General features: G+C 43.5%; 1 pseudogene across 1 annotated transcript; it reads left to right on the top strand.

Annotated features, from left to right (window-relative positions):
* The first annotated feature begins 1802 nt into the window (after positions 1 to 1802).
* Positions 1803 to 3225, top strand: LOC309970941 (protein NipSnap homolog 3A-like; annotated as a pseudogene). Its single transcript has 2 exons — positions 1803 to 1889; positions 2480 to 3225. The product of its transcript is annotated as a protein NipSnap homolog 3A-like (transcript).
* The last annotated feature ends 24396 nt before the right edge of the window (positions 3226 to 27621 follow it).

Below are 27621 nucleotides of genomic sequence, written 5' to 3'. Positions count from 1 at the left end.
GAGAGGGGAGCAAATGAAGGGAATCTTCCTACTAATGGGTGTCCGCTTTCAGCTGGGTGTACAATGGTGGGAAGTTGAATTTTTCAGTCTTAGAATAAGAGTGATTGTTTTAAAGTACGCTGGAGCCAAGATAAATCTTAGAGGATAATTGATACTGTTTTCTGCAGGTCACCAAGCACCCCAGCTTTGTTCTCGAGTTCCAGTAGAAAATGACTCAATCTTTAATTAAAGCCTACAGATTCTGCAGAAGGATTTTGGGGCCTCAAGAGTTGATCTGGCCCAGCATGTCACTCTGGTGGGCACCTCTCCGGTGTCTCAGAGGGATGAAAACCAATCCTCTGCTTGACTAACCTCCACTAAAAGTTGCCCAGTGCATTCCATTGGGGGCAGTTCAAGGGCTTAGAGGATAGTTCCTTATTTTGAGCTGAAACCTGCTTCCTAGAAATTTCTGCTCACTAATCCTAGTTCTGCCCTCCGGAACTACAGGGGATAAATATTTTCAGATGAAAGCTCTTCAGATAGTTGAAGCTGGTGATCACATTCCCTAAGTCTTCCTTTGAACAAGACATGCATTCCAAGTACCGCATGGTATCAACCTCCCTCACCAAACATCCTACTGTGGACATCACCTGGGTTTTCAGCATTTGCATCAGTCAGACTCCGGAAAGGAAGATAGAAATACTCTCAACATTTCCAGTAGAGGGAAATTAACATAGGAGCTTTTTAACGTAGCTACAGAAGGACAAAGTGGGCAAAAAGGCACATGTGAGATAACCCAGACATTCGTAATTACAGGAAGCAGCTACCATTCCTAGAGGTGGAGAATGAATGAGAGGATGTGTCCCAGAGACCAGAATCACAGAGGAGGGCTACCCAGGGGGCCATGGTGAAGGTCCCATGGCTGTGCTGGGACCTCTGAAAGGGTGCCGTCTTACTGATGCTGGGACCACCAAGGCTGTGTCAGCTCTCTTACTGTGCTTGCAGCCAACTAAACCCCTTATTTACATAAAGCAGGTGAGGCCAAACCTGTAGTTTTGAAAATGAGTGTTTGACTAAAGTTCAGGTCTTTAGTGGGTCTATTTTTTTTCTTTCTTTTCCTGCACACTGCCCCTTTCTTCTGATAACTGTGCCCTTCCTTTTCCCTTGGGGAAATTGCTCTCCTCCATCCACATGACCCCAATAGTCCTGGTCACAGGACAGGGGGCAATGAGACAAGATTTGAAACTTGGGCAGAGACACAGAGGGACAGTTGGCCAGTGGAACTGAAGCTGTTGATGGTACTTCCTGCAGGAGCTGTGTCTGGGTTCTCTAATGAGCTCCCTGGAGCTACTCTGACCGTGGGCCTCCCCAAGACCTGGTTGTTTGACTTTTCTGCTATGAAAGCCCTACCCAGTAGCCTTCCTATAAAGTCCTTTCTGGCTTTGTCAGCCAGGGTCTATTTCTATTACTTACAAAGAACCTGGAATGATATGCCATCTTTACCTGTATTCCCAAAGGCAAGAAGATGACATCTGACTTGGTGGAGATCTAGCAAATACTGACTCTAAAACCAGTCTCCATCTTTCTGTCCTCAAATATGTTAGAAGCACAATGAGTTATTGCCAACCTGGAAGGAAATGTCTTACGGGGTATTGAAGAGATGGATCCTTAGTGCTGTAGAGTTCCAAAATCTGTGATGCAGATAAATGTATGGAAATCCGATCTGGAAAAGGATTTTGATGTGACTACTTTGATTTGGTCATATCGAAATGGGTTCATCAAAATATAAACACATCTTTTGTCATGCCCTAGCAACGTGAATAATGAATGTCGCAAAGCCTCATCTCACCCCTGAATCTGACCTTATTGCCCCTCTAAAATTCACTCAGAAGTGGGATGAAGATCAGGAAGTGAGTGTGTATGTAATTATGTTAATTGGCACTTGAGGAAAATTCTTTAAATTGTTTCACTGGGCTGTCAAAATATCTTCAAAACAGTTGCATCAAAATATGTAGCTGATTTCTGTATATATGAGTCATTAAAAATGTGCCAAATATATGGTTTATGCAAGGAAAGCATACCCCAGCCCCCCTTACCACACAGTATGTTTCTTCAGACAGAATTGAGTTCATCAACAGCATATACATTCAGTCATTCAGCTAGTTAGGAATCCTTACTTAACCGGCATTCAGTCCAAGTTTATCTATGTTGTCATTAGGGGTAGTTTGACAATGGCATCTTGAAATCTTGACCCAGTAAAGTGTTGACTTACCTTCATAGCCTCTCAACACAGAAACAAGATTCCTTTGGTAAAGCTTGCCTTATAAGAATGATATTGGCACACGCAATTATGTTTAATTATGATCTTTTAAGTATTAAAAGATATTTACTCTTTTAAAAATTGGCCTGGTCTTGATTTCCATTAGGAAAGCCGTAAAAGGAGGACCACTGACTGGCTGCCCTTCTCAGCACCCAAAGCCCTGCCACGCTTGTCCTCCAGGGCGGCCTGACTAGGGCTCTGGCCACGTGGTCACCTGCCCCTCAGATCCATTCATCTTCTGCTATGGGGGCCCCCCGACAATATGATGGAACATTCTATGAATTTCATAGTTATTGCCTTAAACCCTCAAAGATAAATGAGTTTCTGGAAAATATTAGTAAAACCATTCATCTTTAGACAGCTCACTCTGATCTGGTTGGATTCTGGAGTGCAGAATTTGGAGGCATGATGGATAAAGTGTTTCATGTTTGGAAGTATGATAGTTTTGCTCCCTGAGCTGAAGTTCAGAAAGGCTTGGCCAAGAATAAAGAATGCTAAGAACAATTTCTTATTCCAAATTTTGCTCTCATTGATAAGCAAGAGTTTGAGATTATTTATGGGGTACCGTAGTGCAAACTAGAAAAAAAAAATCCCAAAGGAGTCTATGAACCAGTTATTTTCCAGATGAAGCCTGCTGGGCCAGCTCTGTGGGGTGATGAGTTTAAAACGGTGGTGGATGCCCATGTTGATTTAGGCTACACAGAATTGGTTGGCGTTCTCCACCCAGAATACAGAGCACCCAGCAGAGTTCATGTTCTTTGGTGAAATGAGAGTGCAGATATTCATGCAGCTGGGGGACATCAGCCTCATGAGGATCTCACACTTGTGGTCACTGGGAAAATGTCAACTACCAAGTGTCACAGCGAAGTATGCTTCTGATTCCTATGTCATTTTTACCGTTGAAATCTCTTTCTGCTGAAATATGAAGCATTTCATTAACTGCTCTAAGATGTGTCTGCTAATGGGCTTAGATTCTCCCAAGAGAGTCTCACTTTTATTTGAAGGAGGTGGTAAGTTAATTAGCTATGTCCCTTGAACTTCTGAAAACCACCTCTGTCCTTTGTCACTACCACTTCAGGAGATACTTCTGTTCATTTCCCCCACGGCATTTCAATATCTGTTATACATTAGAAATAGTTGCCACTACTTCATGATCTTGGTTTTGCATGTGTTTCGAAATAACTCTCCTATATTTTGACAACCTTTTGCTTTATAACATTTATTATATTCAAATGATACATTCCCATACCTGTGACAATATATTATTTTATTTTATTTTATTTATTTTTTTTGTATCTTTTTTTTTAACATCTTTATTGGGGTATCATTGCTTTACAATGGTGTGTTAGTTTCTGCTTTATAACAAAGTGAATCAGTTATACATATACATATGTTCCCATATCTCTTCCCTCTTGCGTCTCCCTCCCTCCCACCCTCCCTATCCCAACCCTCCAGGCGGTCACAAAGCACCGAGGTGATCTCCCTGTGCCATGCGGCTGCTTCCCACTAGCTATCTACCTTACGTTTGTTAGTGTGTATATGTCCATGACTCTCTCTCGCCCTGTGTGACAATATTTTAACATTATCTGTACACTATGTCTATCTTTTCATTTTGTCTTTTTTTTTCTGAGATTTTTTTAACAATTGTTTTTTGTCCAGTAAAGTTTATTTTGTGATATCAAATGTGATTCATAAAAATATTACGTCAAATATATTTCTTTACTTTGGAAAAGCACAGTATCATATGTGTCATATTATTAATTATGGTTTCAACATTAATTGTTAGACACTCTAACTTGGAAAACAATGTGATTGGGTCTCGGTGTTAAAAAACTTCAAAAGACTTGGTTTATATGCTGAATGTCTTTATTTAGAATTAATTTTGCTAAATTTTACTTCATTTTTGATCACTACTTAACAAAGATACTTAGGCCATCTATTTGTCTTAAAGAGATCTTTATGCTTGTGGAAATGCTTGCCCTAATAAAAGTCTATATATCCGTAAAAAATATTTCCAGGTCTTGATACTTTTCATCTTTCTGTAATCCATCTGTTGCTTGTTTTTAAAAATTGGAGCATGTATCTGTTCTCTAAATTCTCCCAAACTCTCCAGCACTCACTGCAGCGGGGCCTGTGAACTCGAACTCATTTGAGGGGCTTGGTGTTTTCTTATTGTCTCCTTGCCTACCTTAGGTTTCAGTTTCCTACAAACCATATTTGTTCAAGCCTTCCCAGTTTGAAGATCACTTTCCTCGATAGAGAAAGCAAGAAAGAAGCCGAATTGTCCTGTTTTTCTCTGTTAGCTTTCAACATGACACCATCTGCCCCTGAGCATGGGGCCCTTCCATTCCTCATTCTTCTTCCTGCTCTGAACTCAGCTCAAAGCCCCCTTTCAGTGCCCTGACACTGTCTTTTTAAGACTCAGGGCAATTTCAACTCTGTTTATCCTGGTTATCACTAAGACTGGCTAGTATTCCTTGGTTATAAGTGCTTCTTTTCATATTTCAGGCATTTCTTTTAAAATCTGAGATCAAGAGCTCTCTGCATAGTTTTTGTTTGTTTGCTTTTTTAAAAGACACTTTTCCTTTTTCTTCTTGATCAATGTCATTTTTTGTTATGGACTGAATATTTATGTCCCCTAAAACTCATATACTGAAATCTAATTCTTAATGTGATGGTATTAGGAGATGGAGCCCTTAAGGGGTGACTAAGTCCCGAGGGTGAAGCCCTCATGAATGGGATTCGTGCCCTTATAGGAAGAGGTCAGGGAGCTAGATGACCTTTTTTGTGCTATTTGAGGATACAATGAGAAGTTGGCAGTCAGCAACTCAGATGAGGGTTCTCACCAGAACCCGACCATGACTTCCAGAACTGTGAGAAATAAGTTTCTGTCATTTATAAGCCACCCAGTCTATGGTACTTTGTTATAGCAGCTCAAACAAACTAAGACGTTAGTGATAGTTCTGATAGAATTCTTTTATGTGAACCTTTCCTCTTTTAGCCATTTTAACTTTTATAGTGTCACCAAGGAGTCATACCTACCTTTTCTCTGAACTTTTACAAACGATTTTTTTCCTAAAGCCTAGAATTTATGTCTAATTATGGACAATGCTTCCTTCCTTCTTTGGCTGTTAATAGTTCTACCATGATGACAGACACTTTATCCAAGTGTTCATTTCACTATACTAGGCTGGTTGTGCCTAGCAGTTAGTAAGAAGGTTGTATGTCATAGTTGAAAGGGCAGGGGCCTCTGCATTTGGTAGATCTGAGTTCAGAAGTCCAGAGACCTGCTGATGATCTTGAACAATCTATCTGACTTGTCTGATTCAGAGGGTTAAAAAACTGGGTCAATTATACAGCTTTGCAAGGATGCTTTTAAAATCATAAAGAATGTACAATGCCATTAGCCATTGTTATTACTGCCTGAATAATGTTTTTGATCTTCTGGTAATCTTTCTTGCTCCAGCATATGTGCTAATATATGCGTGTGAGTTCGTAGTGTGGTGTGAATAAGTTAAAATTATAATAGGTAACATTAGGGTTGAGGTATGGACATATTGGTGACAAATAGCATACTGGTTGAGCACTCAGGTTCTGAAGCCAAACTGACTCAGAGTCCTGCTGTGCCACATATTAGCTTTGTGATCTTGAGCAAATGGCTGGAACATTCTGTGTTCTCATTTCTTTATCTACAAAACAGCTCTAATTCATGAACTTACTAAAAAAGATTTAAATGAGTAAATAGATGTAATTGCTTAGAACACCACCTGGCACATAGCCAGCACTTAATAACGTTAGCTCTCATTATTATCATGCTGAGGATGGCATTGGATGAACACAGAGCCAGAAGCACCAGCATTCCTGTGTCAACCAGAGTATCTGAAGCAAAACTGAGAAACCCTTAGAGATCAACAAGTTTACAGAAACGAACACAAGGAAGTTACTGAAAAATGTGGACAAAAAGCTGAGATTGATGTCATTCCATTGGCAAACATATGGACACTTTTGCAGGAAATGTTTTCTGAGTCATGAGGCTGTAAGAGATTAGCTTGTGAGGGCAGCTGAACCTTGACCGTTAATTTTGGGATGTATCTTGCTGAATCACTAGAGCCCTCATCTTAGTGGGCTCTACAGGTGCCCCCTGCCCTCTTAGGAAACTGGAGGTGTGCATCATTCTCCATGATGGACTGTCAGTGGACACAAGGGTGGGCAGTTATACATCTCTATAAACCCTTCTCTTTTTGCTTTTCGGGAGTCAGTCCATCCAGCTTTTAAATTATGGGTCCTCATATTGTGAGATTAAAATCAGGGAGAGTTGCAAAGAGGAGAGGCACTTAAAACAATGTCAGTGACCTTCAGGACTATTCCCTAGACTCTAAGGGAACAAAACATTGCTCAGAGTTGGAATAAACATGTTTTCAAGTTTGAGAAACTCTCCTCAGGGAATGGGGTTGTTTGCCAGACAGAGGGAGACAGATAAACCGTTGTCCCTCTTCCCTCAATCTCATAGTTACTCAGGAGGTTGACTCAAAAACTGATAACCTAATGCCCTTTACCTTCAAAACATGGTCATGTATGCACCTAAATGAATACCAAGTCTTCTGTCACATATGGTCTTTCTAACTTTTCTCTTCTACTGTAATGGACTCAACAAATTCCCTAAATCTCTACCTAGGCTAGCTGATCAGTGTAGCTGATGGTTAGAGAGAGCTTGCTGTCCCTGGACTGTCAGGGTCTAAGTCCTGTCTCTACTATTTCCTACTTGTTACATCTTGGCCAAGCTTATGTCATTTTAAAACTGGGCACAGTAATAATAATACCTCGCCTAAAATATTTGGATAAGGATTAAATGAGTTAATACCATGACGGGCACACAGTAAGCACTCAGCAAAGTTCACTTTATCCTTTGAGGTCTATCGAGGAATTGGGGATTACGAACCAAGAAACTTACCTTTGTTCAGGAATTCCTCTCTCTGTCTCCCATAAGTATTCTTGTTTATCTAAAGTAATATATGAGGTGGATTTCTGGGAGATTCTGGTCTGTTTAAACTCAGACTCTACATAAGGTGGAATGAATTCAAAATTATATGGACTCTTTAGAGCTGATTCAAAACACTATTTCTCTAGCAGCCCCTCCAGTGACTCTGAATTGTAGGGTGAGTCCCATTTCTTGTTGCCCACTGCATGTGTTGCTCAAACTTCATCTGCTGCCAATGGATTGACATCAGATTTTGTATTTCTCTCTCCTGTTTTATCTGAATAAATCTTTTGTTCTGAAGTGTATTGCCTGATCACTGGAGACACTGTATGCTCAGTATTTTTCTCTTGTGTCCTCCAAATTTGGCATATAAAAGGCAGACTGTTTGGTGTAATTTTTTAAAATGCACGAGCATTGAGTCAGGTTGCCTGTGTTAAGGCCTGGCTCCTCTCTTTATTCTGCTCCATGACGCAATGTAATTTTTTTCAACTCTCTGAACCTTGATTTCATCTATAGTATGAGAATGATTGAGAGGAATTAAATGGCATAAACCACATGCTCAAGTGCCTGGACTGAAGCAGATGCTAGACAAATGTTAGCTCATAATCAGTATCGGTGGACCCCCTCCTCTATCAGTCAGATGACCTGAGCTCCACCCACCCTCTTGGTCCTTAATCAATTGACAGTCAATTAGTGATCAGTTTCTGATATCTTATTGTATCAGCCTTGGGTTTTGGTTGGACCCCGAAGACCTTTTTTAGGGTCATTCTTAACTCTCAGGAGTTCTTAATCTATATAATGTATAATTACCACCTGAGTGCTTAAAAAAATGCAAACTCCAAAGCCCTATTGTGAACAATCCTGATTATTTAATTCTGAGAAAGGGCTCAGGAATCTGCATTTTCAGCAAGAACTGGGTGATGGTGCCAGGTGACTGTGATGTAAGTGCTGCAGGAAACATACTTTGAGAAATTGCCAGTGAGGTTATTACATCTTATAAATAATCTCCTCACCTGTTCTGTTCAAAAACGCCTCCTAAGCAGGGGTTCTTAACCTTGGGTGCATACTTGGGCTTCAGTGACCCTGTGGGCTCCCTGCATTTGAAGGCAAGTCATGTGTATATGCATTTCTTTGGGGGAGAAGTTTGACCTGTAGCTTTCATTTTACACGTGTTCTTGAACCCTTTCTCCCACTGACCCCTCCCACCAAAACCAAACCAAACCAAACCAAACCAAACCAGAAAACTTAAGCACTATATCTCCAGGCTCCGGGCTATTTTCCACTCCAGTCTTCAGGGTCTTTCTCCAGTAACCAACCTGATAGAGCTGTGTCAACAACTAGTTATCCCCTCAGGGACTGATCTCACCCCAGAATCTAATTGGTTTTCATTGCCAACAGGTGGTCCTTCCTCTTCAGGCACAGCTGCATGCCATAGACAGGAGCAGAGCATGCAGGTGTGGCTTATCTGGCTTCTCTTCAGCTGTTCTCCAATCAGTCTGTGTCCCTGCTGAGCTCAGGTCTCGGAGAAACCCTGCCATGGTTTCTGTATGGGCCCTACAAGGTGCCCAAAGATGGCGGTCTATCAGGTCTTCTCTGGATAGAAAGTTGCCAAGGTCCACTGTCAGGAGTTCTGTTTTTCACAAGAAGTGTATAAAGTATCTCCAAAGAGTCTAAACCATCTACCCTGGGGAAGGGCTGAGCCCCTCTGTTGGCAATGGTTATTCTCTCTCTGGGGAATCTGGCCACAGTGCAGCTCCCTCGGGCACTGGGCTTAAATCAAGGTAAGATTTCCCTTTCTCTTTACCAGGGAACATATTGCAAACAAATCAGATCCCTGGGGGGTGGTTGGAGAGCTTGCTTGCTGCTTGTACTCACAGTCCCCTATATTCTCCTTTCTCTGCTGTAAGCTTGTGAGGTGGGACCAACCTGGACCCATGATTATTTAAGTACCTTGTCTCCTAAGCTCTTCTCTTGAGAGAGAAATATCAAAATCACCCCTCCACCACCACCACCACCACTACCAATGCCTGATTCTCCATTTATGAGAGTGCTGTTTCCCTTCTACCGACCTTCTACACTGTCCCAGGCTTTGGGACATCTATAAATGGCTCCAGGGTGTTCGCTGACAATGCCTGCAGGCATGTGTTCTTCCTCTGGGGAGATCTTCTTTGTTGCAGTCTTTAGACCTGATTACATCTGGATTTCATGTTGCAGGGTACTGGGGAGGAGGGACATGGAGGGGGGCAATGGGATCCTGGTGTGGCCAAGCAGCTCTACCTGATGGCCCTGGTGATCTCTGAGCCCACCCAAGTCACCACTTCTTTAGTCCCTTTTTGTCCTTCATTGTGAAAACTTTCCTGGAGAAGTCCAGCATTGATTCCTATACTGCTAGTGTCTACCTGGCTGGTAAAAATAGCACGCTGAGACTGGAGATGGTGAAGGGCCTTTTGTATTCACTCCCATCCCTTCAGTCACTCTGCTTTCCTGCCTAGTAACTTATTCTGTACAAAGAGCTTAGCAGCACTGGGCTCTGGAAGAGAGCAGGTAAATATGGTGATATAAAATGCTAGCAACAGCAGATGGCAGGAAGAGTTTCTTTGAAATTCACATGAGCAGTTGCTTCTTCTGGTGGGTTTTATTATTAAATTCATTTCCATCATTTGACTAGATAGGGTCTATCTTCATGCTCACTTAGCATGTGCTAAATCATCTTGCTTTTAATATCTGAAACAAGGAGCTGTTCATTATACCAATTATAAATATAGCCAGATGGTCCCATGTGTAATTGTCAACTCAGTTACGTGGATGTAGCCTTTGTATTTGGGGGAAGTGAATGCTCACCTTCTCCTACAGAAAATGGTATGTTTCTGAGCTTTTAGGCTCCTGCAAATCATTTTCTTAAGGATAAGGTGAACCTTTGGGGGGGGTGAAAATTATCAATCCTTTAATTGATTTCAAATACATTATCCTTATCTTAGGCCTAGAGGTCCTGGGTCTAATCCTTATTTTACAACTACTGAAACCCAACACCTTTATGTTAAGCCATCTCTGCTCCCTCCCTCTGTGAATCTGTGAGTTTCATTTCCAACTTCCAATAAGAGGAAAGTTCATCAAATTCTTTGGAAATTGAACTCAAATGATTCTTATACCCTCTACCCACCCCCAACCAAAGTAGAAGTCTTCACAATCACTGTTAGCAGCAACTGAGTCCTCATTATCACCATCACCATCCTGCTGTATGGTTATTTTTTAAATTAATTAATTAATTTTTGGCTGCATTGGGTCTTTGTTGCTGCACGCAGGTTTTCTCTAGTTGCAGCGAGTGGGGGCTATTCTTCATTGCAGTGCGTGGGCTTCTCATTGCGGTGGCTTCTCTTGTTGCGGAGCACGAGCTCTAGGTGTGTGGGCTTCAGTAGTTGTGGCACAGGCTCAGTAGTTGTGGCTCGCGGGCTCTAGAGCACAGACTCAGTAGTTGTGGCACATGGGCTTAGTTGCTCCGTGGCATGTGGGATCTTCCTGGACCAGGGCTCAAACCCATGTCTCCTGCATTGGCAGACGGATTCTTAACCACTGCACCACCAGGGAAGTCCTGCTGTATGGTTATTAATCATCGATATTGATTAATTTCCTATATGGCAGAAATTGTATCACATTATATATTTTTCACTATGTCCAGTCCAGGAATCATAGAATTCCAATAACGCCAGGGGATACAGGGATGTCATCTACTCCATCCTCTGCTTTTCATAAAAGAAATGTTCAAACCATACAGAAGGACTTTATTTTCAAGCAAAATATTTTTTGTGTGTGATGAGATAGCTAGTGAAAGGAAAATGGACATCAACAGGAAGTTAAAATGAAATGTCTCCTCTTTTTTCATAGGATCTTTAGTTAGTAATAAAGGACCTTCAGTGCTGGGGGGGAAAGACCATCATAGTTAGTTTTGTGCGCTGAGTGATAACCTTTCCGTTGAAGACAGATGTGCAGTGAACCTGATTATTTCTCAGAGAACTGTCATTTTCCCAAGAGCTGGCATTTTCAGCCTCTTGAAGCACACCAACCACTGTTATCACAGCTCTAACTTGAGCAATCAATCAGGGGTTTGAAACATTAAACTCGAATGTATAATTTCAAAGGAGATAATTTTAGCAACATTCACCCCAAACTGAAACAACTTCAGTCAGACCTTCTTCAACAAGAGGGTCACTGCTCTTCTTGGCACTGATAATTGCCTTCTCGCACTCACTCTGTTCTTCTGAGCCAGAGGCAATGTGGCTCCAGGCAATGGATTTATGTGATTCCCTGAAAAGAATACCCAGACACCTCCCCAAAGAGGCAAATACAGGCTACTTGGGAGAATTCCCAAGAGGAAGAATTGACTGCCTCTTCTTACATAGCTACGTGAGCTGCAATCAAAGTAGGGATAATACAGGTGGAAAGGTGGTCTGAAACTTATCTCTGACCCTCTCAGATATCATAAATAATACAAATTCTGCTCTGGAAACCCAACAAACCAGTTTAAATTTAAATTCATTAGCTACATTGTGTTGGCTAATCACATCGCCCTTAATTTCTTCTTAGCTGGTCAAATTTGTGTTGCAGCCAACACTTTCTGTTGCACCTAAATAGAAATCTATAATTAGGCTCCATTTGGATCTCAAGAGAACACTATTTGGAACTTGGGACACGTTTTCATTGCCTGGGTTTGGTAATCTAGGTCCCTGTCTTCGGGGTCTATTGTGTGAACTAAGTACCATGTTTGTTTCTGTTTCTGGTAATTGTCTGTGTTGCAGTTGGCTGATGTATCCTGTCCAGAGTTATAAATGCTAACTGTGCGGCCATTGTCTTGTCAGATGTTAAGCGACTTGTCCTGCCACAAAGGGAAATGCAGTGACAAACCCTAGTCCCACTACAGACTACATCCTCTTCAACCTCCTGATCAGCAAAAGCTCAGCAGTGGTAACAATGGGAATGTCCTAGATGAATGTCCTGCAGCCCGACTTTATCTGTCCTTGACCAAAAGGGGTGACTGAGAAAAGAAAGCAGCTCGGACAGCGGGAACTCGCCTGGCACCGTCAGGGAGGCTGTGGCGTTGCTGGGAGCGTCCTGTCCTTTATAGCTAAGCTGTGGTGTTCTCCTGCTTGACATAAACAAGTCCAAAGAACACCAGCATCAGGCAAGGCCACTCAGACAAGACACAGGCAAGATCGTTCCATAATCATGTCTGAACACAGACAAAAAGGTAAACAATGTCCCTACCACAAAAATGACCCAACATCATGTACCCCGGATAATATAAGCCTGAACTGTCTTTATCAATCACAGCTTTATCAATCACTCCATCCTGATGGCCTTCTAGGTAAGAATGATGAAGTTCCACAACCATAGAATCACCCCCGCTTCCCAACAGCACCCAAAGCAGAGCAAAGCCCCCTTTCCTTGTATAATCCCCAGATGACCTAAGAGAAGCCCAAATTCTATAATATGTCCCTTCTAACACCCTCTCACTGAGGTGCTCTGCAAGTCCCTGTCGTGCATTCTCCCTTGTTAGTTAGCACACCCAACTTTGTTCAACTGCAGGTATGTTTCTGGGGGCTGGAGAGCATCGACATCCTCTTGTAGTATTTCACATCTCAGTCAATGTCGTCCTCCTCTCCTTCATTCTATTAAATATACAGGAATCATGAAGACGTACTTGACATCCCCTTCTCAACCTCATACTGCATCAATCACAAAACCTGATGGTTTTACCTCATCAACAGCTCTCTTAACCAGTTCCTTCTCTACGTTTTCAAAGCAACCTCTGTGGGCATAGGAACAAGCCGCTCTCATTTTGTCTTCTGCAACAATCTCTCATCTAGGCTTCCTGCAGCTCCCTTGACTTCCTCCAGTGTTTAGCACCCTGCAGCCAGAATAATCCTTTCTAATTAGAAACCTTTAAAAGTCATTCTCATGTTGAAAGCATGTTATAGCTCTTAAATTCTCTTAATAAAGCCACACTTACTTAAAATGGCTGACAAGGTCATGAGTTCTTGCCTCTGCAGCCTCCTCTCACGTTACTCCCCCTGTCTTTCTGGTCCAGACAGATTGGCCTTCTCTGATTTCCTTGATCATCACATGCTTCCTGTTACCACAGGGCCTTTGTACATGCCATCTCTCTGGATGTTGCCTCTCCTCCTTCACTTCTCCTTTGCCTTTTAGCTGTCAGTCCAATTGTGTCTCCAGGTAACCTCCTTTGACCACCTTGAGTAAGTTAGCTCATCTTATTTACATCTCATAGTACATAATCTGTCTGTGGTAGCACTTATTATAGTCATAGCTTTATTTGTTTTGGTGTGACTTTTGGCCTAAAACCTGTCTCCTCCGTAAGACTCCTTACACTTAGTAGGTGTTTAAAAAATAAATATTTGCACAATGAGTGATGGGTCCCTGCTCTGACCCTGGTGAGCTGCCTCATTTTGACCATGTCATTTAACCCTATTAACTGGTCTCCTTGGGCTGCCATAACAAAGTACTAATGGCTGGGGGGCTTAAACAACAGACATTTATTTTCTCACAGTTCTGGAGGCTGGATGTCTAAGATCAAGGTGCAGTCAGGGTTGGTTTCTGATGAGGGCTCTCTTCCTGGCATGCAGATGGCCACCTTCTTGCTGTGTCCTCATATGGCCTTTTCTTTGTGTGTATATATATAGAGAGAGATCACTGGTGTCTTTTTCTCCTCTTATAAGGATACCAGTTCTTTTGGGTTAGGACCCCACCCTTATGACCTCATTTAATCATTACCCCCCTAAAGGCCCTGTCTCCAAAAACAATCACACTGAGGGTTAGGGCTTCAACATATGCTTTTGGCGGGGAGTGGGGGGTGGCACAATTCAGTCCGTAACCTTAACCCTTGGATTCCTCGCCTGTAACAGGAATAATCATGAGGGCCTATTCCCTGCGAGACGTAATGAAGGCAAAATGGACATTGTATGCAAAAGCCCCTTAATACGCACAAAGTGCTAACCCATGGAAGGTGGTAGGAGTCCCCTCTTGGATCAAAAAGGATTTTTGTTAATGCTCTCTCAATGTAGAAATAGTTTATAGATAAGAAAGCTTATAACTCATCTATATAAGATGGGTGGGGGTGAGGATGACTTTAGGTCAATATCAGAATCATAGTAGGTAGAGTTGAAGTGTTTGATGAAGGGTTAGGCTTTTTGGAAGTTGTGAATCCTCACTCCTGGGTAGCTTCTGCAGGACTTTCTACAGAGTGGGAAGCTGGACCAGGAGTCTTCCAAATTCTCTTTGAACTTCAAGCTTGTGCCTTGTACTGTGTGTTACATGTTGCCTTTACTGCATAAGGGATGGACCCTGAACTAATCTTCTCTGACCGTGTATATTAGAGGTTGACAAATTTCTGGAAAGTGATAGCAAATAAATATTTTGGGCTTTGCAGGCTATGTGGTCTCTTTTGCAACTACTCAGTTCTGTCACTGTAGCAAGAAAGCAGCCACAGACACTATGTCAATGAATACTTGTGGCTATGTTCCAATAAAACTTTACTTACGGGTACTGAAATTCACATTTCATATGATTTTCACGTGTCATGATATAGTCTTCTTTTGATTATTTTTCTCCGCATCCATTTAAAAATGTAAAGCCCATTCTTCTCTGGTGAGCCTAAAAAACAGGCAATGGGCTGGATTTGGGCCGTGGGCCATAGTTTGCTGACCTCTGATGTACATCATTGACTCAAAACTTGAAATACCATTAACTTCCTGGCTATCCTTAGACCACCAAACTGCACTGATTTTCAGGCCTGGTTGGAAACATCTCCTCTTCTCTCATTTAACTCACTGGCTAGGCAGAACATTTACATTATTGTTTCCATAAGTTTCATTTTACTGCTGGCTGTGAAAAAATTACTTCTCCATTTGCCAGGTTCCAGCAGCTGATGCTAAGGCTCTTAAGCCAAACCTGGCCTTTTCCACACTCCCTCTGCTTCTGGGCAGCCTTCCTCCTGCCTCCCGTCTCCAAGCCCCTCCGCTGCTGCCAGTGCCAAGCCCCCAACCCCTAAACCAGCCTCTTCCAATAAGTATTTCCAATCTCTAGATTTTAAAAATACCCCAATGCCATATTGAGATTCAATTACAAAAGATAGACATGCATGTAGAAGAAGAGGAGGGTAAAGAAAAAGTGACATGTTCCACCAGCAGCTCTCAGGCTACTTGGCAAGAACGTTCCACCTATTTAAGAACTGCAGGTAAATGACATGGTCACATTTCCCCCAGTATCCTCAAGTGAGAGGCACAAAGTCTTCTTCAAATGCCCAACCAGACATAATTCTTCATGGATATTTTTAGTGCTGACGTATTATTTGGTGATCAAGAGATGTGTGGAATCTTAGGCTTCGAATTTCCTCTTGGCTGTGCACCCAAGCCTTCCTCTGCTTAATAGATATGAGACCCGTTAGGGGGATGTCATAGGTGCCTAGCGGTGACCACTATGGCTCATGATGTATGCTTCGTTATGGAAAAAAGAGTAGAATTGCTTCTGGCTGGCCAAGGGTACATGGATTATTCTGACTACGGAGCTTACTCCTTACAGTTTTAGTCCTGGGGCTCTTCTGTGAAAAACTATCAAGCTCATTTATTGATCAATATTTGTTGATAATTTCCCGTGTTCAGTGTCCTGCAAAACTCCCAATCAGTCAGATGACTTCATGTCCACATCCTTATGTTAAAGGTGCCAATTTGTATTACGAATGTGTATGTGTGCCATCTAGGGTGTGACACTTAACTCTTTTCCACTTATGTGTTCATGATTCCTTCATGCCTGTGCTCATCCTATCCAGCTTTAATTCTGTCTTACACATTGTATTCAATCTTGCATGATTTTGATCATGCACTAAGTACACGAGAAGTATTAGATAATGAAGATAAAAAAGACGAACAGACACAGGCCCTTTTTAAAAATAGCATGGATATTTAGTTGTGGGGAGTCACACATTTTAAAAAATATGTCAGTTCAGTGTGAAAAATGGCATTGTAGGGGTGTGGGCCAAGTGTCTTAGGAGTAGTGAGAAAAGAGATTAAAGTTTAGAGGTGAGGCAGGTTATGGAAAACTTCAAAGGTGGCTTATAAATGGGCTATGAAGGATGAGTGGTCTATCAGGGAGAAAATAGGAAAGAACATTCTAGTAGAGTAGACAGCACAAGCCCCTTACTATCCAAGACACGCTTCTTTTCTACACCCAATCTCAATCATATCACTCACTCCACCCTTAACTCACTTGCCTCCTTCTCCCGCTCCCCTTCCTTTGTAAGCCTCTCCTAGCTAGGCTGGTATTACAATGAACTTGAGTAACTGGTGGAAGGCAGGTGTTATAATATAGGGAGGGGCTTGAAAGCCAAGCCAACCGCTTTCAGCTTGTGGTCATAGGAAGGTTTCTGAGCAGAGAGGTAAGTTGAGGTGTATTGTAGACCACTTTGCATTGCCGTGGTATGTAATGTGAACTGGAGGGAAGAGGCTGGGTGTTGAAATGTCACCTGGGAGACTTTGTTGGGGAGGTACTTTCTGCCCTGCGGCAGAGTACAGGCCACCCACTGAGTGAGCAATGGGCCCAGTGTTGTGCCGTCCAGGCCCTGGTGGAGAGAGTGCATCTGAAGACTCCATTGCAGATCCTACAGCGTCTGCGAACAAGGCAGAGCCTTGGAGGGGAGGCTTAACTTGCAGCTCACTCAGCCCTGCTGGGAAGAGCCCGGAATCACTTAGCAATCAGGGAAATTCGGCCAATGTGGCAGATGGGCTGGAGCAACACTGTGCTTGGCCTGAGGTTGAAAACAAGGTAGGCTGCCTTTGTGCTGAGCAGGGACAGGAAAGCAGAGGCCCACGGGAAGGATGTAGTGAAAGTTGCCAAGCTGCGTGTCAAGCAGGACTCACAGAGTTCCAGAAGCCTGAGCCAAGAGAAGGAAGTGATAAGTAGATACAAGGTTCCCTGCAGAACCCTGGCAGGTAGAAGACTGTTATCAGGAAATACCCTTTTCTCATCATAGAAGGGAATTTGTTACTTGCCAGGTCCAGATATTTATTTCAAAAGCTGCTTCCCTTGAAGGCATAATCAAAATTAAGATGTCAAGTGATGGCAACTGTGCAACGCTGCCGTTGAACAGATAAATAGATTGTAAAATTGTTTTTAGATCCCTGGGAGACATTGTGGGGAAGTGCAGGTCAGGGGACCTGGCTCTAGCCCAGCTCATTCCCCCAAATGGCTGTGACTTTGGGCAGGCCATTGGAACTGGCCAGACCTCAGTTTCCTAACGTATAAGAGGGGGAAGGGGGCCTCCCATCTCTAACATTGTTTTCCTATTACAATTCAAAACATGATGGTTGTATGTGCATATTTTCAAGAAATTGTCAAATTTAAAAGGATGGTAAGATCCAAATCACTGTTAGTGGGAAAAAAAAATTAGCACAACTCATTTGGAAAGCAGTTTGCAATCGATGTCAAGAGCCTTGAAAATGCTCATACCCACGGACTCGATAATTTGTCTCCTAGAAAATTACTCTAAAAAGTGTTCTGAAATTCAGAAAGAATAAAAAAAAGATGTTCGCTGTACTCTTATTTTTAATAGTGAAAAATTATCTAGGATTGGGCAGAATGTTTAATTGATAGTCTGTACTCCATACAATGGATTTTTTTAGTCATTAAAAATGATTATTGAGCATATTAAATGATAATTTTAAGTCACTTAAATGGTAAATAGGGAAATTATTGAAATTACTGAAGTAAGCAGGGAAATGTTTATATTACAATATTAAGCTAAAAAAAATTAGAATCCCAAGTTATGTAAAGACTGTAATCTAAATTATGTAAAAAGGCATAAGCATATTGGAAGAAAATATTCATTTTAAATGTTTTGGGATTATTGATTTAATTTCTTTTCTCTGTTTTCTTCTAATTTTCCATAATAAGTTTGCTTTACTCTCATTATTATAAAAACTGAAATAACTCAAGTTTAGGATTATTAGTTGGTGGTATATATTAAGATGCTGTCAGACAAAATGGAAATAACCACAATTATAGAACATCAGTTGTTGTATAATATGAAATGATGTCCATGGAGCTCAGTGGTACATGGATTAGTGGAAAGGTCCCTGAACTCACAGTAGAGCTCTAATTCAAATTGCGGTTCTTATATTTCCTGGCTATATAGCCTCTAGTGAGAGAGTTCCATCTCTGAATCTCAGGATTGTTCTTTGTAAAATAGAAATTCAACAAATATTTATTGAATATCTACCTTGTGCTACGTATTTGTGAAATGCAGTAGTGATACAGAGTTAAAGAAAATATGATTCACGCTAATAAAAGATTCACAAATTAATGGGCATTGTCACTGAGTCTTTAAGCTCAAGAATGAGTGAGAGTCAAATAAGACATTATAAACAGAAAGAACAAGAAACTCACTTTCAGGGACCTACTAAAGTGTTTCATGCAGGGAAGTGACCCGGCAACATGGCAAAACAGAAGGATCACAGTCTTGGTGTCATAGATCTGTATTCAAATCCCGACTTTGTATCTTACTTGCTGTGTGGCATTAGGCAAGTTGCTCAACCTCTCTGTGCCTCAATTTTCTTCCCCTTAAAATAGAGATGATTGTATTTACATCTCATGAGTGCTGTGATATTTGGAGACAACTTTTGTAAAGTATGTGACAAAGCAGTGATCTGTCTCTTCAAAAAATATATATTGTCTGCCTGGTAGGTGCAACACATGGGGACAGATTCTGAGAATAAATAAGAAGCCAGATGGACACCTTCCCTTGTTCTTTCATCTAGAATAAATGATATTATTATTGCTATTATTAATATTAATAATATTGGTATAATCGTTGGAGAGATGTTCTCAACCTTTTCTGTGTGCCACGTAGCCTCATCAGTTTTCATTACTGCAGTGATTTTCAACCCACGGGCACATCACATCATGCCATTAGACATGATATAGATTGTTGATCTGTTGGTGGAAAATGTCCCTTCAGGTACCTGTGATGCTCCTCCATTCTTGATGCCGCAGTGAGTCTCCTGGCGGGAGAACAGATGTTGTGTGGATGAACCCCAGTGGGGAGGATGGGATACTACAGTGCCCCCTGGAAATGGGGTGCCCCCAACCCCCAGCTAGCCAGGGACAGCTGTCCCCCAGCCCAGAATGGAAGTGATGGAGGAAGCAAACAAGCCAGGGGCACACTCCTTCCTAGAGACGTGGGGAATAATTATGGCAAATGTCTCAGCAACCACAGGGGAAGGAGGAGGCATAGAGGGGAGAGCCTAACGTTAATTATGGAGCAGATGCCCGCCAGCACCTTGGGGTGAATGCATTAAGGTCGGGGAGCTGTCATCTCACTCACCCCCTAACACTTATTCATGGACCCCTGGGCACCCAGCTGGGGCTGCTTTAGTGTGGATTTTTGCTCAGCTGGAGAGATCTGCAAGTTCAAAGCCTTCTCCTTCTCTCCACATGGGGTCTCCCTCCCGCCCTCTCTCCCTTCCTTGCCACCCCGCCTGCCTCCCCATCAGGACTCTCAGCTCCCCACAGCGCCTCCTTGCCTGCAGGCAACTTGAATTGTTTTGCCTGAACTGGCTTAGAAAGGAGAGTTTCAGACCTCCAGGCACGTGGGAAGAGGGGGCTTCCAGGCCTCCTCTGGCCTCCCAGCCTACTCCCCCTCCTCTCCTGGACCTGCCTACGGCCAAGGGCGCCCAGCAGCCTGGCTTGCAGACAGTGCCCTGAGCGCGAGTCTTCAAGAGCCCTGCTCTCGACCTGCTGTTCCTTGAGAAATGGAAACCAACACAAAGAGCAGAGGCCCTTAGTGCTGTGTGCCGAACACTGCCATGTGCCAGCCTGGTACTGTGCGGTTGGCACGCTGGCCACGGTGGTTTGGGCCGGAGGCAACATGTGCCAGAGCCACGAGGGGACAGAAGACAAGGCAGAGACCCGGGTTGTCCTGGTTACCCTCCCAGCCCCCTCGTGGTCTTCCCCACACACGTCCCAGGCTGCCAAATGGAGGTAAAACCTGGAAACCCGAAGACGGGAATTGAACTTTCACCCTCTGTCCTCCTGCCCTCATTTTCTAATATGACTCACCTCCCCAGGGGCCCGACTCCATCCATCTCTGCTTCGAAAAAGAGTCAAACTCCCTGGCACCTCTCATCTCTTTTCCTGTGAATTTGTCCCTAAATTAGCTCTTTCTTTACCGCTAATGTGCAAAGATCCTTTCTCTCTCTGGCTAGACTGTCAGTTTCTAGAGAAACCATGCTCACTTCAGAGCCATCCTGAGTTAATCTGGTGAAACAGAGTAGAAATGGTGATCTTTTCATACAGCCTGTCTCATTCTGCACCTGCTCGCCCTGAAGGTAACATTTATGGCCAGTAAAGCAAAATGCCACTAGTTATTAGGCATGTCTATAATCTCCAGCACAAGCATCCCAAAAAATGGATGGAAAGATAAGCAGGTCAGGCTTATATATTACCTATAGTGTGGAATTCAGTGATAGCTTTTCCTACCTAAATGAGATGATTGAATACTTTGAGTAATTTAAACCAGATAACACAGATGAACTCACGGGAAATGAAGTATTTAATGCACCATTGCCTTCATCATTGTCATGCTGTTATTAGTGTCATAGTTTCAAGATGGGGGCTGTCAATTAGATTCAGAAGCGACCTTTGAAGTCACCTAGTCCAATGTCCTCCTCAAAAGATAGCTCTTCAGCTTAGCAAAAAACGGAGGTTAAACTGTGATGTCAGTTTATAAGGCAGAAACATATAAGGAATGTGAAATCGCTGTGAGGCTTCTGCCATGCTGTAGAAGAAGCCCAGGGTCTGGTATAATGGGATCTGTCTGGCCCTGCGCTCTGAGATCTATAACCTTCCATGACACCATTTAAGGCTGAGGTTGCAAACTGGCTTCTCAAGAGTTGAATCCCAACTGCCAGAGTGTTTGGTTTGGCCTGTTTGGAACTTATTAGCTTTTTATATGAGTCAACATTTAAAAATCAGGACAGTTCACCTAAAAAAAAATCAGAATTGTTGCTTTACTTTAAAAAGTGGAAGCTTTGGAAACAATGGCCGTGCAATTACACTTAGGAGCAGTTAGCTGGAGATCTGGGCAATCGCCCGTAGACCTGGGTGAGCTCTAGTTTACTGCAGTCCTCACCACTCCCTATTGCCTCCCTGTTCCTAAGGCCAGGTCCCAGCTGCCACTTACCCTCATGCCTATTTCTATTTCTCCTTCTTTCCTTTCTTCCTTCCTTTCTTTTTTCTTTCTTTCCTTCTTCCTTTCTTCCTTCCTCCCTCCCTGCTTCCCTCCTTCCCTTCCTTTCAACTCCCTTCTTTTATTCTTTTGCTTCTGGTAAAAAAGGTGACAAAAGATAGATTAATATTATTTATCATCCAAAATGCTACCTATACGTCTTGTGCTTTCCTTCCATAGCACTTGTGCTCATATGACTTGTTTCATGCTTGCCTTGCCCTCTGGACTGTGAATTCCAGGCAGTCAGCGATTACCTGTCTTGCTCATGACTGACTATACCTAGCGCTGTGCCCAACGGTGTCCACCTTTAATATATGTTATTGGAATGTTATTAAATTTCTCTTATTCTTGTCTTACTTACGAGTAGCGAGAATACCTCCTTAGGCAGAATTGACCAAAACCTCAGCCATAACAAGATGAGCTGTAAAAATTCAGTGACGTAAAATGCGGGTGACATCATTGGGAGGTAGTGAAAACAATATTTTTCAGTTGGTCAGCACCATCACAAGGAGCTGAACAGGGGAAGAATACTGGTCACGAATCAGTCACTTCCTCAGTCTCTCTCCCGACCAGAACACAAGAAGCCACCCCACTCGCATTTGCGAATAAGGGCTGGCACAGTGTGGGAGCCAGCCATCGTTCGAGATGTCCAGATACCCGTTATCGCGGCAACGCATTCTCAGGACCCACATTCGGGGGGGTTTAGTGAGTACTGCAGCTCTTGCTGGTAGATGTGCAATAGAACTCTTGTGTCTTGACCGGCTGACCGAGGTGCTCATACAAGTAGCCCAGCTAAGACAGTGCCGCCCTCGGGGTCATTTTTTGGTGTCTCCTTCACTTATTTTTTACGCTTTAGGGGACAGTGCTTCGTCCCTAGCCCTGAGCAGAGTGCTGGCCCACAGCACGTGGCAGAAACCCTTGCTACCTGGTTCAGTGTGAGCTCTCCAGAGGATGGCTTCTCTGCCTGGCCCTGGGCGCCAGCTCTGAGCCCCGGTGGGTCTGCCTTTGTCCGGGAGTCCCCAAACACCTCAAGCAGGGAGCTCAAGTAGGGAGGAGAGCCGTCAGCCTTCTCTTGGGGTCTGTGTCAAAACTCTGGTATATGGCAGGGAGTCCCACTGCTTCGTTAGGGGTTTGGGGGAATGTGACTCCTAGGAGGCTTACGTTAGCATCTACTACCACCTGCTACTCCTTGCTTGAAATAAACACCTGGCCCTCGTACTTGCTCATGTTCTCCCCCCTTTCAGTTTTGCTGGACTCCTGGGAAGGAGACCTGGCTGGATCACGTGAGGATCATCCCCACATCCTCGTCTGTCCCTACACCTGGCTGAGGCTGCTCGTTACATGTAGACCTTAGTGTCTCCCCGACACCCAGCCCTGTCTCCTTTGTCTGATCACATGCGACTGTTTAACACTAAGCCCTCCAATATAGAAAACCAAAGGGAAAGTGACGTCATCTACTTGAGTCTCTGCTTTACTATTTTTTAAATTACTTTTTTCTTTTGCCTATTCTTTTTGCTCTTCTTACACAGCATCTGGGGGGCATTTAAGAAAGTCAGTGCTGAGGCAGAGGTAGCTGAACCCTCGTGGGGGCTGCAGGTGGGCTTGCGGGAAGCCATGGCAATGACTGACAGGGCAAATGCCTGTACTTAAGGAACGGTACTTGCCATTAGTGATTCTGATGATTTGACATACTTTTCTTGCACCAGAAGCAGAGATGTGCATCCAGAAAGAGCAAATGGACCAATTTTGATAATCCAAGCTACCCAGCAGGCTTCATTTCTTCTACAAGCAGTCGGTAGAAATCCCATGGTGCTAGGCTGTTGGCAGGTTTTTCACAGGATTCAAAAGTCACCTGGGGGTCATCTCTTACCTTTTCTGATATAGCAGATGCCTTCCACTCTCCCCCTTGTCTCCCCTGTCTCCCGGATCCTGCCTTGTCTAGAACTGCCTGTTTCAAATGTGGGCTTTATCAATCCTCACACTGATGCATTGAGTACCTTATTCTTGTCAAAACCTTTCACAAAACCACTGCCTCAGCAACCTTGAGTCTGTTCCCACTGAGCACATCCCTTTATTAAAGCCCTGTTTCTTTGATGGGATCCCCCCGCCCTGCTTTCTTCATCTGTTTAATTTGTTTTCTGTGTACTTTGAACCCTTCCCTTGGAAGACATGACATAACGCCATCTCTTTCTATTTAAATTGTTATTCAGGACATGTTTGAAATGTGCGTTATTCATGGGCACTACTGGAGATCAGTGTGAAAACCAGCTTTATTGGGAACCCCAGAGACTGCAGCAGAATCCTGGTTACTTATACATTGCACAGTATCATTTCTTGAAAAGCAGGCTTGCTCTGCCTTGTGGGGGAAAAAGTTTCATGAAACGCCAAGAACAATCATGCTTTTGAAAGAGATCTTGTGGCTGTTATATTTGCCATTTGATGCATGTATTTCAGCCAGGCTGGTGAAGTCCTCAGCCAGGTTTGACTCATGGTTTTGAAAACTTATTCAGACCCAGACTTTGGCCAGGACCTTTCAGAAGTCACAGGAGAGTTGTGGCTATCCAAAAAAAAAAAAAATCTTCTGTCATTTTGCTTAGCAGGACATGGAAAGGCTATTGTAGAGAATGTCCCCGATGTGAGGACACCCATGAATAGCAACAGGGACAGGCATGGTTGCGAAGGGAAGACAAGTGTAACTTTGGTGCCCTGCTTCCCTTTCTGAGTCTGTCCTCTCTGCTTCCCTTCATGCTCCAAGGTCCTCTTGTCTTGGAGAAAGTGATCCATGCCATGGGTTGTAGAAGTTGACCATACTGCCTGTCCTAAGAATCCTTGGCTAATGTATCCAATTGGGATGTTTCTGTTGATGGAGATTAAGGGTTTTGGCTCTCAGATGGGAAGACATTTGGGGGGTAAATGGCTTTCCTAGAGTCTCTCCAAATCCTACTGCATATATGATTTAGATCCCTTCTAAGCTTTGAGAAAGCAACCCCTGCTCCGGGTAGAACAGGCTCTGTGCCAAAGTGAACTAGACCCCTGTGGTTCCATTTTCTCTGCACTAGGAGCCCATGTACATCGATAGTCCCCAGGGGTAAATTAGGGTCTTTGGAAAACACTTACTCTGTGAGGCTTCCATACAGGTATATACTAGACAAACTTCTTTACTTGTGAGCAGGTTGGATTCTAAAGACTACTGAGGTTGATTTATTCCTAGAGACCAAAGTGACATCATAAAAGCAGCTGCTTATGCCATTGATTGGTGATGGGCAGAGTTCAACCACCTTTGCCATGGGTTCTGGCTTTATTCTTATGTGGAAAGTTTTAACTGAAGGGCTTTAGTAGGGGGGGAAAATGAATGATTCCTTTAAAGATTTAAAGACGAAATATATTTTTGTATGCATTTAGCTCCTCAAGGTGACATCTCAAAATTGTCAGAGCCCACTAAACCTAAAACTTTTGGTTCATTCATTCATTCATGGAATGAAACATTGTGAATGTTTACTCGGTGCCAACACTGTTCTAGGTGCAGGGATGAAGCAAACTGTGTGTGTTTGTATACTCCTCCCCCACCACACACAAATGCTCACACGTGTTAACAGGGCATTAGTCCAACAGTTATGGCTCAGTGGGAGGGCGACTAGGATGCAAGGAAGGTGAGAGTGTTATGGGGTGAGGAGAATAAAAGCACCCAGCTCCATGCTGGAGGGGCACGGCTGGGGAGACAGCCAAAGGAACTGATGCTTGAGTTGGATCTTGAAGGATGATGAAGATCTCTGTAGGGAGTTGAAAGAGAGTGGTCAAAGCAGAAGAAGCATTTGTAAAAAGGCACAGAAGCAAGAGGGAATGAGCCTGCTTAGGGAAACTGGGATGGGTTCTGCGGCTGGGAGGTCTGAAGCATACAGGGATTCTGGCAGGAGAAAAGGTTAGAGAAGAAAACTGGATGACACCAGGAGGGTCCAGGCATGCCATATTGAGGAGTGGGGACCTTGTCCCTAAAATGATGGGAAATTGCTGCAGATTTGAAGCAAGACCGTATGGGTTTGTAAGACCACTGTGACGGTAGTGGAGGCTCGGTTAGGGGACTGGTTTTGATGCGGTGACAGCCATCCAAGTGGGAAAGGCTCAGCAAAAGTGGTGACAAAGGGGGGTGGAAAGGAAGGGATGAACCAGAGGGTCACTGAGGAGGGAAAACTGGGGGATGATTGAGATATTGGGGGGAGACAGAGGATGGTTCTCAGGCTTCAAATGTGGTGACTGGATGGTTAGTGGACCATCCCTGAGATGAGGAACTTGAGGAAGGTCTTCCTTTAGGAGAAAGAATATACATTCCTCAGGGAACTATTAAAAAACAGAATTAGCTTGTATTACGAAAAGGAAATTTTTAAAGATATGAACAGTCAGCCCACAACGCTGAGTACAAATTCTAGGCTCAGTGGAGTAGCGCATTTCAGACATTGTCTCTCTCCCCAGGAGACAAAGACCAGTGATATTTAGGGTGATGACCTTAAAGCTTGTGAGTCATTATCAAAGCTGAAAGATTCAGTTATTTTCCTTAAAGCAGGAGAGTGAACTCAGGTATTTGAATCTATTCCAACGCTGCATGCTGCCCACTTTGAGACTGTTTACAGATTTGGACTGTTCAAGATAGATGTTTCCAAGGAAAGCAGGAGGAACTGGAACTTTTTAAGCACTGGAGTTGAGTGGACACCACCATTTGCTGATAAGATGTCACAAAACAAAAGTTTGGAGTTCTTTCTACTGAGGCCAAAAAAATTGAACTCGTTCCTTTTTGATGATATAAAGCGTGTGCCTTCATTAGTTGTAAAACATGTTTCTGCCATAAAACGTAAACAAGGTCCATTAAGCATTATTTCTAGTAAGGTAATACCAGTCTTGAAGTCATCCAAGATTTTAACAGGGAATATTTGTCTTCATCCCCAAGATCAGACAGTCATCCTTTAAACAGTCTCTCTAAGGGTCTCTCTTCCTTCAGTTCCACTCCCAGATCTCCATCATTGTTTGCCTGGATCACGGTGGAGCTTCCTCGAAGGCTTGCCCCCATCACTCCCTGTCCACTTAGACCCATCTTATATGTACCCCTGTTTGCTCACCTATGCATGAAAGACACCCTGACCTTCCCAGCCCCCAACCTCCCCATTGATTCATACATTTAGTGCTCTGGCGTTAGATCAACAGCACCACAAGGGCCATCTAAGAGGCATCATCACCCTAACACATCCAAAACCAAACTACTGCTCTTTGTACCCCAAACTTGCTCTTCCTGCAATCTTCCCATCTCAAGGAATGACAATTCCATCCTTCTGGTGGCTATTTCAGCAAATCTGTTAGCTCTACCTTCAAAATATGTCCAGCTCTGGACTACCTGTCACCACCTCTACCCTACCATTCTGGCAAAAGTCATTATCATTTATCACCTGGATTGTTAATAAAAGCCTCCTGCTTGGTCCTCTGCTTCCACGCCTGACTCGACTGAATGTTCACTGCCGAGGAGCCAGGATAATCCTATTAATATCTAAGTGTGACTGAGTCCCTCTTCCTTTTTTTTTTTCTTTTTTTAAGGGCTTCAAATGCTTGGCTTTTTATTTATTTATTTTTGGCTGTGTTGGGTCTTCGTTTCTGTGTGAGGGCTTTCTCTAGTTGTGGCAAGCGGGGACCACTCTTCATCGCGGTGTGCGGGCCTCTCACTATCGCGGCCTCTCTTGTTGCGGAGCACAGGCTCCAGACGCGCAGGCTCAGTAGTCGTGGCTCACGGGCCTAGTTGCTCCGCGGCATGTGGGATCTTCCCGGACCGGGGCACGAACCCGTGTCCCCTGCATCGGCAGGCGGACTCTCAACCACTGAGCCACCAGGGAAGCCCTGAGTCCCTCTTCTGATCCTCTCCTGCAGTTTCCACCACACTCACAGTAAATCTAATGTCCTTGCAGTGGCCTGGTGTCCCTCTTAATCTGGTCTCTGGTCACTTTCCTCATTTCATTTAGTACCAGTCTCCCCTTACTAATTGTGTTTCAGCCACGCTAACTACCTTCTTTCCTTAGATTC

Source organism: Leucopleurus acutus (genome assembly GCF_964270905.1).
Source record: "Leucopleurus acutus genome assembly, chromosome: 13".
Classification (NCBI taxonomy): Eukaryota; Metazoa; Chordata; class Mammalia; order Artiodactyla; family Delphinidae; genus Leucopleurus; species Leucopleurus acutus.
The sequence above is the reverse complement of the archived record's forward strand: the minus strand, read 5'-3'. Positions and strand labels throughout refer to the sequence as shown.